This window comes from Lissotriton helveticus, chromosome 1_1 (assembly GCF_964261635.1).
Source record: "Lissotriton helveticus chromosome 1_1, aLisHel1.1, whole genome shotgun sequence".
Taxonomy (NCBI): Eukaryota; Metazoa; Chordata; class Amphibia; order Caudata; family Salamandridae; genus Lissotriton; species Lissotriton helveticus.
Window position 1 is genome coordinate 116,914,765 of NC_136057.1, and position 16,026 is coordinate 116,930,790.

Genomic DNA, 16,026 nt, shown 5'->3' on the forward strand with positions numbered 1-16,026 from the left:
TTAATTTGTTGATTGGGAAGTTCTTTTGGACAGGGGGCCCTTTGGGGTCCAACACTGGCCTCCCTGACCTCTACAGCCCTGGGCTGACTGAGGCAGGGGAGAGAGGGGCAGGTTACCTGCTCCAGACTGGGTCCCAACTTGGAAGGGTCCACTGACATCAGGGGTTCTGCCAGGCTAGGCCTGACTACCTCTGTGGCAGTTTCTTCACAAGGGGTCAGATCAGTTCCCTGAGGAGGCTGATCCTTTCCTAAAGTCTGGTGGGAGGGAGATTTCTCTTCCTCCTCAATACTCTCTGTCTGAGTGGAGTGATCCATAGTTTCAGGCTTCACAACACTATCATCTGTCTGAGTTTGAGCTGTGGCCATCACAACTCTCCCAACCTTTTCAGGAGGGGGCTCAGTTTGGGTGTGGGCGGTGACCATCACAGCCTTGACAACCTGTTCTGGGAAGGAAGTTGTCTGAGATTGGGTTGTGACTGGCACAACCCTCCTGACCTGTTCAGGGAGGACATCTTGGACTGGGGCTGTGGCTATCACTGCCCCACTAACCTTACCATGGAAGTTTACCATTTTAGAATGGGTTTCTTGCTCTACTTCAGCCCAGGCTGAGAGCTCTAAATCATTCCCCAGTAGGCAATCTACAGGCAAGTTTGGTGACACTGCCACTCTCTTGTGGCCAGTGACACCTCCCCAGCTGAGATTGACCACTGCCATGGGATGATCTCTCTGTACTCCATCAATATTGGTCACCTGGTATGTGGCACCAGGTAAAAGTTGCCTTGAGGGGACTAGACTCTCAGTCACCATAGTGATGCTAGCCCCGGTATCTCTATAGGCCTAAACTTTTATACCATTGATGAGGGGCTCCTGTCTGTACTTGCCCAAAGTGTTGGGACAAGTTGTGAAGTTGGCAAACCCCATGCCAGTCTCACAGACAAGAGTATCTAAGTTTGGGGACCTGGTTAGGCCAGGGTCCCCAGGAACTCCCAAAGTAAATGCACCCAAATTCTTGGGGCACTCCCACCACCTGGGGGATTACTACTAGTAGTAACAGGAGGTTTGGGAATGTTACTTGGGGGTATGTTCTCCTTATTGTTATTCTTTGGGCAACTGCTGTCAGTTTTTAAATGACCCACCTGTTTACAGGGGTAACAATAAGGTTTCTTCTGGTTATTGGAAGGATTCTGGGACCCACCCCCCTCAGAGGATTTTTGGGGCCCTGATGTGGTTTGCTCTGTAGATGTAATCCCACCGCTGCCACCAATGTGAGAAGTTGGCCTGATGTGCAGTGTTCACTATTCTAGTGATCACTATATATCAGTCCAAACAACCCTTATTGATGATTGGTTGTAAGTCAACCTTATAGACCAGCTATCCTAGTAGCATGGATACGAGCAGTCTAAGGCTAAGACTCTAGAGGGCGTGTTAAGCCAGCTGTTTTACCATCACATTACCCCTTGAACACCCAGTGAAAGGACACCACACAAGTTGTTATGAAAATAAACAGTGTATTTATTTATAACAAGACTACCCTGGCTCTTTATGAGACAGGGAGCTAAGCACACAACAAAACTCTTATAAAAATACTTAAGTTAGCACAGTATACACAAATGCCCGAGGGGCACGAAAAACCATATACTCTAAAAGTGGAATGCGAAATTACTAGCAGGTAAGTACAGTACTAATAGGCTTTGGAATCGCTAGGACTTGACTATAGAATCGTTAGATTACTTCTAGGAGGCCCAGGGGACTCGGGTGCAGAGTAAAGTCCACATTTGTAAAGCGCACAATCACCTGTAAGGGTCTCTAGGCGCTGGGGGCCGTCGGGAAGATTAAGCGAGCTATTGCCCAGAGTCACATGGTGCTGGGCTAACCTGTCGCCGGAGCCGGGGATCGAACCGTGGTCCCCAGATTCCAGCGTCAGTCGCCCTGGCCGCGGAGCCACACCTCTTCCTCAGTGTGCACTCTCACGCGGGATGCGGGACAAAGTCTATGATAGCTAGTAAAGGTAAAGTTAGTGTTCATGGGCGAACCCGACCTGGTAGGGAGAAAACGAAAGTGGATCCTGACCCTTGGATAGTGAGGCTATGCTGGGGCACCGAAATGCCGAAGTTACCTAGCCCAGGGGCTGCAGCTGCATATGTCTCAAAAGACGTCGGGAATCCTCGTAGACGAACCAGGAGCCAGGAAGAAAGATGCTGGCAGGCGACCAGTGAAGAGAGTTCGACGTGATCCAAGCCTGGATCTTGAAGATGGATGATACCTGAAAGCAGAGGGGACCAAGTTCGTGACTACTAGCCAGTAGTCAGGGGGCACCAGGAGGGCACCGGATGGTAGTCACCTCGACTAGGTGAGTGGGCGACGCTGTGCTCTGCAGATCTCACGGACCAGGAGGCGTTGTCGGCGACCAGGATGGAGGGGCGAGCTGTCCCACGATGGATGAAGCTGTCGGCGTCGAAGGACCCAGGATTGGGCAACAAAGCCTTGGCTAATTCAAGCCCACGCGGTGAACTCAAAATGGCGTCTTGAGTGGACCAGGAGGGTCCGGGGTGCTCCTCTTCTGGAAGGGAGCAAGAGCCTGTCTGGAGCAACCAGACCAGCAGCAGTGATGTCGTCGGGCGTCGTTCAGAAGGCCACAAGCCAGCGGGCTAGTAGCCAAACAACGTGGTGAGCAGCAAAAAGCAGAAGGGCCCCACGCCGATCGTGGAGATGCTGGGGGGCTGATCTTCGGTGCTGGAGCTGCTCAGGGTCGGGGCTTCTCGGACCCCAAAGCACTCGCCAGTAGATTACTCGGCGGGCTTGCTGTGAAGAAGTCGTGCAGTCTTGGCAATAGTCGGTCCCTGAGGTCTCGTCGCACTCACGATTCTCAGCTTGGCTGTAGAGGTGAGTAGAGGTCGGAGGTGCCAGGGAAGCCGGGTCTTGTCGAGCTGGGCAGTCGGATTCTGGAGGAAGGACTTGCAGCAGACCGCAGTGTTCTTAAGATGGTGCCTGCGGATGCAGGGTGACTACTCCTTAGTCACAAGGGAGAATCTTGAAGAAGAAATCTTGAAGTCCTTTCGCAGAAAGTCGTGTCTTGATTCCAAAGATGATCTAATTTGGAAGGGGGCCTGCTCCTACCTTTATCTGGGAAAAGGGGGCTGGCACGCGACTAAGTCCTGCCCTATGGGTGGGACCAGGAGGGGGGTGGTTACACCCCTCTCCTTTGGCGGGCTTTCCCCAGGCCAGGGGCTGGAGTGCCCCTGGAACTGGTTTCAGCCGGCCTATGCACAGTGAGCACCGGGGTGCCACTTGCAGTCACCTTCCTCTGAAGCCCTGCCTACCTAGGATACACAAAATCCTGTCTGGGACGGTGCTAGCACCGCCCCTGGCAGGAAACCCTTTGTCCTTGCCCCCTGCTCTGGGAGGACTCCCAGCAGCAGGAGGGCAGCCTTGTGTCTCGGTGGCAGCATCCATTTTGTGGAGCTAAGGCTCTGTTGGACTTTAACCGGGGTTACAGGTTACTCACATGTCGTGTCCCTCTAGAAGGGTGGAATGCTAACCCCGTCGCCAGAATTGGCGAGGGGTTAGTATTCCAATTCGTATGACACCTTCCTCGACATGTTTGGATAAAGCGATACCAGAGTTGGCATATAACCGCGAGGGTTATAATGCACTTAAGAGTATATGGTATGCGATATCATGGAAACGGCTAAGGGATAGATCCCGAAAGCCGCAGACAGGCTCAGCTCATGCCAGAGCACCATATCACACGATTCCAAGCACTCTGCCTTCAGGATTGTTAAGGCCTGCCATAGGAGTGACTGTGTGGAGTGGTGTGGCTCACTGGTTAGAGGCGGCAGACCCGTAAGCAGAGGACGGCCCGGGACCAGGGTTCGATTCCCGACGCGGCAGGGTCGTGGACCAGGGTCAGCGGGCTCGATAATTCTCGCCTCGGTGCCTACTCCAGTCAGGGACCACACTCGGCAACTCTGGGCATTAGCTTGCCTCATCTTCACAACGGCCCCCCAGACCACCGGGGATGCTTGGTCGCATCTTAGAGATACCCATTAGGGACCATCTCTCAGGGTGAGCCAGGACGGGTTCCCCAGCGGTCGAAGCGCGGAGATACTCCTCCGGGAGTTGATTCTAGCGCTATATAAACCCACAATTAAATAGGAGATCTGTGTGTCCATTTTGGGGTTAGATATAGGTATACTATATCTAAAGCAAGGGGTGATTACACCACCTTGCCCCAGCTGTCGTGCAGCCAGTTGTGTCAGATTTGGATGGCCAGCCAGGGGTGGCATAATACATGCTGCAGCCCCTGGTAGGCCCTGGGTACACGTATGCCCTGGGTACCTAAGGTACACTGTACAGGGACTGATAAGGTACTCAGTATCCAATTGGATATGTACCTAGGGTACATGGAATCCATTTTACAGAGAGAGCAGTAGGCCTGGGGTCCTGAATAGCAGGGCCCCAGGTCAACTAAGTCAGAAAACCAGCAAAACACCAGGCAAAAAGTTGGGGGCAACCATAGTCAGGGATCTACCTTCCTACATAACCCCCCCCCAAACGAAAGGAGATAAGGCTATCCTTGCCAGGTAAGCCTATATTGCCTGAGTGGCCATATAAGGAAGTACCAGCACTGGCATGGTTACCCCCTATCTCATGGTCCACTAAACAATCCCTCACCCTAAGGGTGTCTGAGGGTCTCCACCATAGGGAATCTCTACCTGTGGTGTGCTTTGGCAAAGTAAAAGGCTGGTGCTGAAATGGAGTACTGAAGTGAGGCTCCACTAATTTTGGGCTCAGCTTCCTCCAATCATTTTCCACCATAGAGGCCTTTCTTTCAAAGACTGAGTTGTTTTGGGCTCTCAGGGTCAACCTCTGGCTACCTACAGCTGGAGGTTGGGTCCCTCTGTTTGGCTTACTGGAGGGACAGGTCAGGTTTGGGGCCCTCAGGTCCCAGGTTTGGCTGTGCCCAACAGTGTCCATCTGTGGGAGGTCCCTAACTAAATTTAAGGGGGATCCCTCAGGAGTCTGTTTTATTTTCACTTGGCTAGGATTACTAGCTTCAGTGCCCTTAATTTGTTGATTGGGAAGTTCTTTTGGACAGGGGGCCCTTTGGGGTCCAACACTGGCCTCCCTGACCTCTACAGCCCTGGGCTGACTGAGGCAGGGGAGAGAGGGGCAGGTTACCTGCTCCAGACTGGGTCCCAACTTGGAAGGGTCCACTGACATCAGGGGTTCTGCCAGGCTAGGCCTGACTACCTCTGTGGCAGTTTCTTCACAAGGGGTCAGATCAGTTCCCTGAGGAGGCTGATCCTTTCCTAAAGTCTGGTGGGAGGGAGATTTCTCTTCCTCCTCAATACTCTCTGTCTGAGTGGAGTGATCCATAGTTTCAGGCTTCACAACACTATCATCTGTCTGAGTTTGAGCTGTGGCCATCACAACTCTCCCAACCTTTTCAGGAGGGGGCTCAGTTTGGGTGTGGGCGGTGACCATCACAGCCTTGACAACCTGTTCTGGGAAGGAAGTTGTCTGAGATTGGGTTGTGACTGGCACAACCCTCCTGACCTGTTCAGGGAGGACATCTTGGACTGGGGCTGTGGCTATCACTGCCCCACTAACCTTACCATGGAAGTTTACCATTTTAGAATGGGTTTCTTGCTCTACTTCAGCCCAGGCTGAGAGCTCTAAATCATTCCCCAGTAGGCAATCTACAGGCAAGTTTGGTGACACTGCCACTCTCTTGTGGCCAGTGACACCTCCCCAGCTGAGATTGACCACTGCCATGGGATGATCTCTCTGTACTCCATCAATATTGGTCACCTGGTATGTGGCACCAGGTAAAAGTTGCCTTGAGGGGACTAGACTCTCAGTCACCATAGTGATGCTAGCCCCGGTATCTCTATAGGCCTAAACTTTTATACCATTGATGAGGGGCTCCTGTCTGTACTTGCCCAAAGTGTTGGGACAAGTTGTGAAGTTGGCAAACCCCATGCCAGTCTCACAGACAAGAGTATCTAAGTTTGGGGACCTGGTTAGGCCAGGGTCCCCAGGAACTCCCAAAGTAAATGCACCCAAATTCTTGGGGCACTCCCACCACCTGGGGGATTACTACTAGTAGTAACAGGAGGTTTGGGAATGTTACTTGGGGGTATGTTCTCCTTATTGTTATTCTTTGGGCAACTGCTGTCAGTTTTTAAATGACCCACCTGTTTACAGGGGTAACAATAAGGTTTCTTCTGGTTATTGGAAGGATTCTGGGACCCACCCCCCTCAGAGGATTTTTGGGGCCCTGATGTGGTTTGCTCTGTAGATGTAATCCCACCGCTGCCACCAATGTGAGAAGTTGGCCTGATGTGCAGTGTTCACTATTCTAGTGATCACTATATATCAGTCCAAACAACCCTTATTGATGATTGGTTGTAAGTCAACCTTATAGACCAGCTATCCTAGTAGCATGGATACGAGCAGTCTAAGGCTAAGACTCTAGAGGGCGTGTTAAGCCAGCTGTTTTACCATCACATTACCCCTTGAACACCCAGTGAAAGGACACCACACAAGTTGTTATGAAAATAAACAGTGTATTTATTTATAACAAGACTACCCTGGCTCTTTATGAGACAGGGAGCTAAGCACACAACAAAACTCTTATAAAAATACTTAAGTTAGCACAGTATACACAAATGCCCGAGGGGCACGAAAAACCATATACTCTAAAAGTGGAATGCGAAATTACTAGCAGGTAAGTACAGTACTAATAGGCTTTGGAATCGCTAGGACTTGACTATAGAATCGTTAGATTACTTCTAGGAGGCCCAGGGGACTCGGGTGCAGAGTGTGCACTCTCACGCGGGATGCGGGACAAAGTCTATGATAGCTAGTAAAGGTAAAGTTAGTGTTCACGGGCGAACCCGACCTGGTAGGGAGAAAACGAAAGTGGATCCTGACCCTTGGATAGTGAGGCTATGCTGGGGCACCGAAATGCCGAAGTTACCTAGCCCAGGGGCTGCAGCTGCATATGTCTCAAAAGACGTCGGGAATCCTCGTAGACGAACCAGGAGCCAGGAAGAAAGATGCTGGCATGCGACCAGTGAAGAGAGTTCGACGTGATCCAAGCCTGGATCTTGAAGATGGATGATACCTGAAAGCAGAGGGGACCAAGTTCGTGACTACTAGCCAGTAGTCAGGGGGCACCAGGAGGGCACCGGATGGTAGTCACCTCGACTAGGTGAGTGGGCGACGCTGTGCTCTGCAGATCTCACGGACCAGGAGGCGTTGTCGGCGACCAGGATGGAGGGGCGAGCTGTCCCACGATGGATGAAGCTGTCGGCGTCGAAGGACCCAGGATTGGGCAACAAAGCCTTGGCTAATTCAAGCCCACGCGGTGGACTCAAAATGGCGTCTTGAGTGGACCAGGAGGGTCCGGGGTGCTACTCTTCTGGAAGGGAGCAAGAGCCAGTCTGGAGCAACCAGACCAGCAGCAGTGATGTCGTCGGGCGTCGTTCAGAAGGCCACAAGCCAGCGGGCTAGTAGCCAAACAACGCGGTGAGCAGCAAAAAGCAGAAGGGCCCCACGCCGATCGTGGAGATGCTGGGGGGCTGATCTTCGGTGCTGGAGCTGCTCAGGGCCGGGGCTTCTCGGACCCCAAAGCACTCGCCAGTAGATTACTCGGCAGGCTTGCTGTGAAGAAGTCGTGCAGTCTTGGCAATAGTCGGTCCCTTGAGGTCTCGTCGCACTCACGATTCTCAGCTTGGCTGTAGAGGTGAGTAGAGGTCGGAGGTGCCAGGGAAGCCGGGTCTTGTCGAGCTGGGCAGTCGGATTCCGGAGGAAGGACTTGCAGCAGACCGCAGTGTTCTTAAGATGGTGCCTGCGGATGCAGGGTGACTACTCCTTAGTCACAAGGGAGAATCTTGAAGAAGAAATCTTGAAGTCCTTTCGCAGAAAGTCGTGTCTTGATTCCAAAGATGATCTAATTTGGAAGGGGGCCTGCTCCTACCTTTATCTGGGAAAAGGGGGCTGGCACGCGACTAAGTCCTGCCCTATGGGTGGGACCAGGAGGGGGGTGGTTACACCCCTCTCCTTTGGCGGGCTTTCCCCAGGCCAGGAGCTGGAGTGCCCCTGGAACTGGTTTCAGCCGGCCTATGCACAGTGAGCACCGGGGTGCCACTTGCAGTCACCTTCCTCTGAAGCCCTGCCTACCTAGTATACACAAAATCCTGTCTGGGACGGTGCTAGCACCGCCCCTGGCAGGAAACCCTTTGTCCTTGCCTCCTGCTCTGGGAGGACTCCCAGCAGCAGGAGGGCAGACTTGTGTCTCGGTGGCAGCATCCATTTTGTGGAGCTACGGCTCTGTTGGACTTTAACCGGGGTTACAGGTTACTCACATGTCGTGTCCCTCTAGAAGGGTGGAATGCTAACCCCGTCACCAGAAATGGCGAGGGGTTAGTATTCCAATTCGTATGACACCTTACTCGACATGTTTGGATAAAGCGATACCAGAGTTGGCATATAACCGCGAGGATTATAATGCACTTAAGAGTATATGGTATGCGATATCATGGAAACGGCTAAGGGATAGATCCCGAAAGCCGCAGACAGGCTCAGCTCATGCCAGAGCACCATCTCACACGATTCCAAGCACTCTGCCTTCAGGATTGTTAAGGCCTGCCATAGGAGTGACTGATAGGAGATCTGTGTGTCCATTTTGGGGTTAGATATAGGTATACTATATCTAAAGCAAGGGGTGATTACACCACCTTGCCCCAGCTGTCGTGCAGCCAGTTGTGTCAGATTTGGATGGCCAGCCAGGGGTGGCATAATACATGCTCCAGCCCCTGGTAGGCCCTGGGTACACCTATGCCCTGGGTACCTAAGGTACACTGTACAGGGACTGATAAGGTGACTCAGTATCCAATTGGATATGTACCTAGGGTACATGGAATCCATTTTACAGAGAGAGCAGTATGCCTGGGGTCCTGAATAGCAGGGCCCCAGGTCAACTAAGTCAGAAAACCAGCAAAACACCAGGCAAAAAGTTGGGGGCAACCATAGTCAGGGATCTACCTTCCTACAGTCACATTTATACTAGTTGGTCAGTTCTTTTTCCATCATTTTCCGCAGCTTCTGGCATATAGCGTTCAGGAGAGAGTCTGGTGATCTCCTCCTTCCCTACAATGGCAGTTGTTCCGGTGGCGGTTCTAATTGTTGATGCAAGGTATAGGTTATCCCAAGCTCTCAGCTCTCTAGTACCCTCTGAGTACCGAGTTATTTTACCTTTCAAGTTAACTGGATACATATATGTATAGATAGATCTATCTTAACAGACCTTGGCCTCACATTTCCAGACATCGGATTGATGTGCTGGAATAGACCGGTTATTACCTTCATACATTTGTGGCTCTTAGTTTAGGTTTCCAGGCTTATCTCAATCCTACGCGACTCAGTGGTTGTACGACCCAATCTACATTGCGAGGATGACTTTCCGATGGTATCAGTGCAAGCGTTACCTTCATAGGGGTGCCACGGTAGCGGTGTGTTGGGCACCGTCATTCCCCAAATTTTTTTTCCGATCCTTCAGTTATTCGGGCTCTTTATTGTGCACGCCCCTGGAGGCTTACTGTTCAGCATCGCAATATCTGGACTGCGAGATCGATCAGCGGATATGGGCATGTAGATCATCTTCTTAAGTGGACTTGTTCCAGGACTCCGGCCATTCTGCCGAACTTTCATATTTAGGTTGTTGCGGTATACCTCCTTAGCCTACATGACAGTAAAGGATTGTTCCATCCGGTTTCCTTGTATTTCTGGCGACTGGGTCGCATCTTTCGTGCAGGGTGGACTCCATTTTTGACATTCCAATGCCCCTTGGGTTGGCGGAAGCAGGATCGGTTTCCTGCCTTACCTTACAATTTTCCTTTTCTCATGAAGTAGCACTCATGTAGATCAAGGCAGATGCCTTTATGGTTCACCGGGGAGCTACGGCCCGCAGATTCATCGTTGCCGTTTAGTAAGCACGGGTCTGGGTTTGACACATGGCGATGTGGTAAGTACAGTTTTCCCTAGGGGGTATGTATTCTGACTTTACTTTATTTACGATCAAGTTTCTGGTATATACAATACTTTCCTGGTTTTCGAACGCGCTGAGGGCGTTCATTTCGTATTTCTGGGTCCTTCCTTCCCGACATACATTTCAGCGATAGAGGATCGCTTTGTTGATATGTACGCCTTTTTGGCGGCTTTGTGAGGACTGATTTCTCTACTTGTGAATTATTTACCAAATATTGTACGGGGACTTCAGTACCGTTCACCTTATAGCGTCCATTTTGGCTGTTTTTCTGCGGCTCATTCTCGGTTCAGGGCAAGTTGCTGAACTTGCGTCTGGGTTTTTCTTTCGTATTCTTTTGGTGGCTGATTCTCGGGTTTTTCCTTTTTATTACTAGACATATAATTGTATGTCGACTGGACAGTAACTATTGTCAGGCTGTGTTACGAAGCATTCCACCTTCAGGTGTTCCTATGGCGAGGCAAGGCCCGCGTTTTACAGGTACAGTATATGCTCTAGGAAGTTGCTCTGTCAGCGAAGTCTGAACTTCATGTGGTCAGGGCCTGGTCACACGAATTCGAGATAATGCACTTTATGGGTGTTTCTTCACATGCCTCATGGCTTACAACGATGATTCTCGGATGTACTATCTGAGGTTTTTCGAGTATATGTTCATATGACTGTTGATGATTATTGACATTTTATATGTGAGTACGAGGCTATTACAGCCGATGGTTGAGGGCCTTTTGCCGGAATGGGTGTTAGAACCAATTGTGAGACGCAGTTTGCTCAAGTACAATACTTATCATTCTTGTTTTGATAATTCCCATTGTTGTGCAAGTTTTAATTCTTCTGATGGAGTTTCTTAGACTCTATTTAAACAGTGTATTATGTACCGGTGGGAGATTTAAGACTGTAGTTGTGTCGATAAGCGTTAAACTAACATAATCCGAAGCCTCCGGTCCTGTAATAGAATCAAAAATTAGCTAGCATTCGCGCCAAGAATTTTCAATTCTATTAAGGACACGGAGGCGAGGAGTATCCCACCCGGTTTATTACAGTATTGGTAATAATTACCCACCCGCATGTAATTGATATTCTGTATCAGCAGAAGTTACGGGTTTTCCTGTCTCATTCTTTCAGCTTCGAGTACAAAGAAGAAGGAGCAGGTGTTCTTCTGGCTTAGGAGACGTAATCTTCCAGTTTGACGATGGTTCTCCATGTTGGAAGGATGTTTATTGAGACTCATTTTCCGTGGAATGGACTGGATTTTTAATGTGTGGACTGTATATGTTCGAGCAAAGAAAGAGGAGGAGACACAGGGTACAGCAGCTCTTATGGGGCTTTACAGGATGTGATGTATGTACAAGCATCATGGGAAATGTAGTTTTATTTGCATACAAAACGTTTTTCATTGGCTGCTGTGAGTAGCAAATATAAGAAAGAGAAGCATAATCCTCGCCTCCGTGTCCTTAATAGAATTGAAAATTATTGGCGCGAATGCTAGCTAATTTTTGATTCACGGGCTCTGCAATGTCCTTGAACTCTGTCTGAACTTGAAGTTGGGAGAAATGCCTGCAGGCTGAGTCACAGTGCTTGCTGAAGTGAAGAAGGCTCTGGGGAATTCTTCCTTGAAGGCTTGAATGAAGCAGGGCTCTGTGGAATCCTTGAACGACGTGCAGGGATCAAAAGAGCCGAGCAACCAGTGATTTGTCTGGGCGTGTTCTGGCAACGTGTCAATTCAGTTACCAAGCACATGTTTAAGCTGCACAGAGCTGCTGTCACATTTAAATGCACATGCTCCCCTATCTCCTTACTTTCAACAAGCATTGGTAAAAACAAATGTTAAAACGGAAACCAATATACAAATAAGCATTGGTCACAGAAAACAGCAATAAAGGAATAATGAAAGAAACCAATGGTCACAGTTAATTCATTGTTGGATTACTGCGACATGATTAATATTTTGACCACATGTATGTTGGAAAATAACACATAGCGAGCCAAGGATAGTGTGACAGGATTTCCTGATAGCGGGTCCAAGGACGAGGACCTCTGTCTTCTCCGAGTTGAGCTTCAAGCAGCTGTTGTTCATCCAGGCTGCGACGTCCTTCATTCCTTCCTGGAAGCAGAGTCTGATGTCTTAGGGGTTCTTCATGAGGGAGAGGATGAGCTGGGTGTCGTCGGCGTAAGATACTACGCTGAGTCCATGCTGTCTGACAACGGTGGCGTGGGGGGCCATGTAGATGTTGAAGAGTGTAGGGCTGAGAGAGGATCCTTGGGGTACTCTGCAGCTGACCTCTGTGGGTTCGGAGAGGAAGAGTGGGAGTTTGATCCTTTGGGTTTTGCCAGAGAGAAAGGAGCGGATCCAGTCGAGGGAGGTTCTTTGTATACCGGCGTCGTGGAGTCTCGTTGCGAGAGTGCGGTGAGAGACGTGTCGAAGGCTGCAGAGAGGTCTAGTAGGATGAGGGGCGCAGTGTGGCCTTGGTCGAGTAGCATGCAGATGTTGCCGGTGGTGCCAAAGAGGGCGGTCTCGTGTTGTGTTTGCTGCAGATTCCAGACTGGGAGGGGTCGAGGATGGCGTTCTCTTCGATGAAGGTGGTCAGCTGGGCATTGATGGATCTCTTTGTGATTTTGCCTGCGAAGGGAAGTAGAGAGATAAGCCAGTAGTTCTTTAGGTCCGTCGGGTCATCCAAGGGTTTCTTGAGGAGGGGCTTGTCCTTTGCCCGCTTCCAGATGTTGAGTAAGATGCCGGATTTGAAGGAGGCATTAATGGTCCGGCCTAGCTTGAGTGCCATGGTGGCGGCTGCTCTGTGGTAGATATACGGTGGGTAGGGGTCTGTGGGGCTCCTGAGTGAGTGTTCTTCATGGTCATGGCGGTGTCTTTGTGGTGACAGGTTTCCAGGTGGTGATGGTGGGCTGGTTGTTGGTCGTGGGGAGCGGGGTGGTGTCTGGAGTCTGTTCGCTGATGTTGTCATAGAGGGCCTTGATTTTAAGGTGGAATTAGGAGCTGAGCTTGTTGCAGAGGTCCTGGGATTGTGAGACGTCCGTGGCTTCGCAGGGGGGTTTGGTAAACTGCTATATAACGTTGAAGAGTTATGTTGGTGTGGATTTTGTTCTTGATAAAGGTCCACTTGGTGGCTTTATACGCTGGTGGTATTCAGTCATGGCATTCCTGTAGGTGTTCTGATATTTGGTGGTTTTCCTGTTCCTCCAGAGTTTCTCGAGGCATCTGCAGGAGTGCCTGGCTTCTTGGTGGTCAGAGGTGAACCAGGTGGCCTTCAGGGGGCATTCTTTGACAGGGTGGCGGTGGGGTGCAAGCTTGTCTGCGCAGCTGGAGATCCAGCGGTGTAGTTATTTGACTGTGGAGTTGGCGTCGGTTGTGGCGAGGGGGGTAGTGGAGGAGGTTGGTGCTGAAGTGTTCCTCTGTGATTTTATTCCAGTTCCTGCGTGGCAGGCACAGGGCGGGTTTGGGTGCGGTGGTGGTGTTGAAGGTTAAGTGTATACAGTGGTGGTCTGCACGGAGGGGCTGTGTGGTGTGGCGGAAGTGGATGTTTGTCCCTCCTGCGAAGATGGGGTTGAGGATGTGTCCGGCTCTGTGGGTGGGCGTGTTGACCAGCTGTTCCAGTCCGAGGTTGTCAAGGTTGTCAAGGAGGGTGGTGGAATCGGGGTCGCTGTGGTTGTCGACGTGGAAGTTCAGGTCTCCGATGAGCATGTAGTCAATGTAGGCGATGGTGTGGGGTGCGATGAGGTCAGCAATGGTGGTGGCAGAAGAGGCAAGGGGTCCGGGCGGTCTGTAGACGAGGGTCCCGTGCAGCGTGGTTCTTGGGCTGTTCTGGATCTCTTGTGTGCGATGGCGAGTCCTCCGTCTGGGCGGTGGGTGAGGTCCTTTCTCTGATTCTTGAATCCGTCAGGGATGCCGGTGGCGATGTCAGGGGCAGAGGAGGCATTGGTCAGTGTTTCTGTGAAGAAGGCGACTTCTGGCGAGAGGGTGGTGAGCAGGTCCCAGATCTCTATGGTGTGTCTGTGTATAGAGCACAGTTAGTGTAAGAGTTAGGGTTAGATAGTTAGTGTAAGTTAGTGTTAGATAGTGTAAGAGTTAGGGTCAGATAGTTAGTGTAAGAGTTAGTGTTTGAAATGTTCTAAAATGAGCATTTGGTTCCTGAGAGAAATAATGTGAGGCCCGGGGCTCAGATTATGCTTCTTTTTTTTAACTGAATTTTCACAGCTGCCAATCATAAAGGAGTAATCTCAAAAACAAGATTTATATACTATATATCAGTAACCACTGCCTACCAATCACTGCCATTTATTCTTCTCAAATATGGCCGACATCATCTTGACTACCTCTTTTTTTTCTGCTCGGCAGCCAAAATAAATGCGGAAGTATTTGAGTGCAGAAGTTATTGTAGGAATGCGCCCCTTTTTGACATGATCACCCATACTTTATCTAGTATTTGATGCGATTTTCTTCTTATCTCTCAACTGAAGTTAAAGCCAAGGGTGACAGAGGGAAAGTTAGGGGGAAAGCCTTCCCTAAACGCAATCCTGCTGCAGCGCCTACGGTTGGTTCTAGGATTACCCCTTCTTTACGCTCGTACTTCAAAGCATTACCACAGGTCTTGCGCCTTACTGAGCCTCAAAACATGGTGAATCTCATGGGACCAGGAATGGAGGTTCTCGACAAACAAGTATCAGTTTCATCCCCTACTGATCATTCTCCTCCTGGTACTAACCAGGTCCTTACTCCAACTACGACAGCTGATATAGTACTGTCCCCTGTTTTTATAGGACCATCGTCAAACCAACTTTCTTCTAGTATAGAAATCACTAAAAACGATGTGTTTGGAAATGAAAATGAATGCGACGGGCAAAGGCGGCAGGGAGCTCTTTAGACAACTCAGTCTCCCTCCTTCCTCCTCTCCTAGTTGAGCCTGAGTGTGAGAAGTTGGCCTGGTAGGGGATGTTTCCAATTCTGGAACCACCTACTACCTGACCAAACAATCCCTTATGGTGTCTGGTTGTAAGTCAACCTTATTAGACAAGCTATCCTAGGGGTAGCATGGACTAAGCAGCCTAAAGGCTTAACTTAAGAGGTCGTGTTAAGCGAGCTGTTTTACCACATACAATCCTGTAATACCAAATGAAAGGACACCACACAAGTATATATTATAAAAATATATGTGTTTATTACTAAAAACAATCCCCAGTATTCTTTATGAATAAAGGGGCACAAGCGTTAAATCAAAAGCACTGTTTAAACATACAAGTTGCACAATTATGGATGAGGGCGGGTGGCCACTCAAACCATATACTAAAAAAGTGGTATAAGAGAGGCCACTCGAACAGTGGTTAGGCCTAGTGCCTAGGGAATCGCTGGGAGCAGTCAGGACAAGCAATGCTGAAGTCGGGAATGGCCCTCGGGATTCGGGAGATGTGCGGAAAGCGCACGCATGCACCAATGTTAACCAATGGTGCGTAAAAGTCATAGAGTTAAAGTTTAAGGACACTTCCGCTGAACCTAGAGGAACAAAACTTAACACACAGACCCTAGAGGTGTGCACCAGTGTGGGAACACCGGCGGAGCAAAGTTACCTCACCCACAGGAAGTGGGTGCACAGGGTCGAAGTGGCGTCGGGTTTTGACACGCAGGCTCTTGGTGCTTGAAGCTGAAAGGGCTGCAGGCAGGTTGAAGATGAAGTGTCCGGTGGAGTCCAAGGGTGGACTCAAGTTGTAGAGTACCTGAAAGCAGAGGGGACAGAGTCTGGGTCACTCAGCAGTGACCAGGGTGGAACCAGGACGGAACCAGGCAATGTCGGGCGCAATCAGGTGGTCGTCGAGGAGCTTCTCTCCGCTGTCACGTGGGCTCCGGGGCATCTGCGACGTCCAGGAGCAGGTCACGATCTGTCCCACGCAGGCTCTCACCGTCGGTGCAGTCGGCTTCAAGTTTGGAGCAAACAAGCCTTGGTAAGAGCAATCCACGCGGGATCGGAA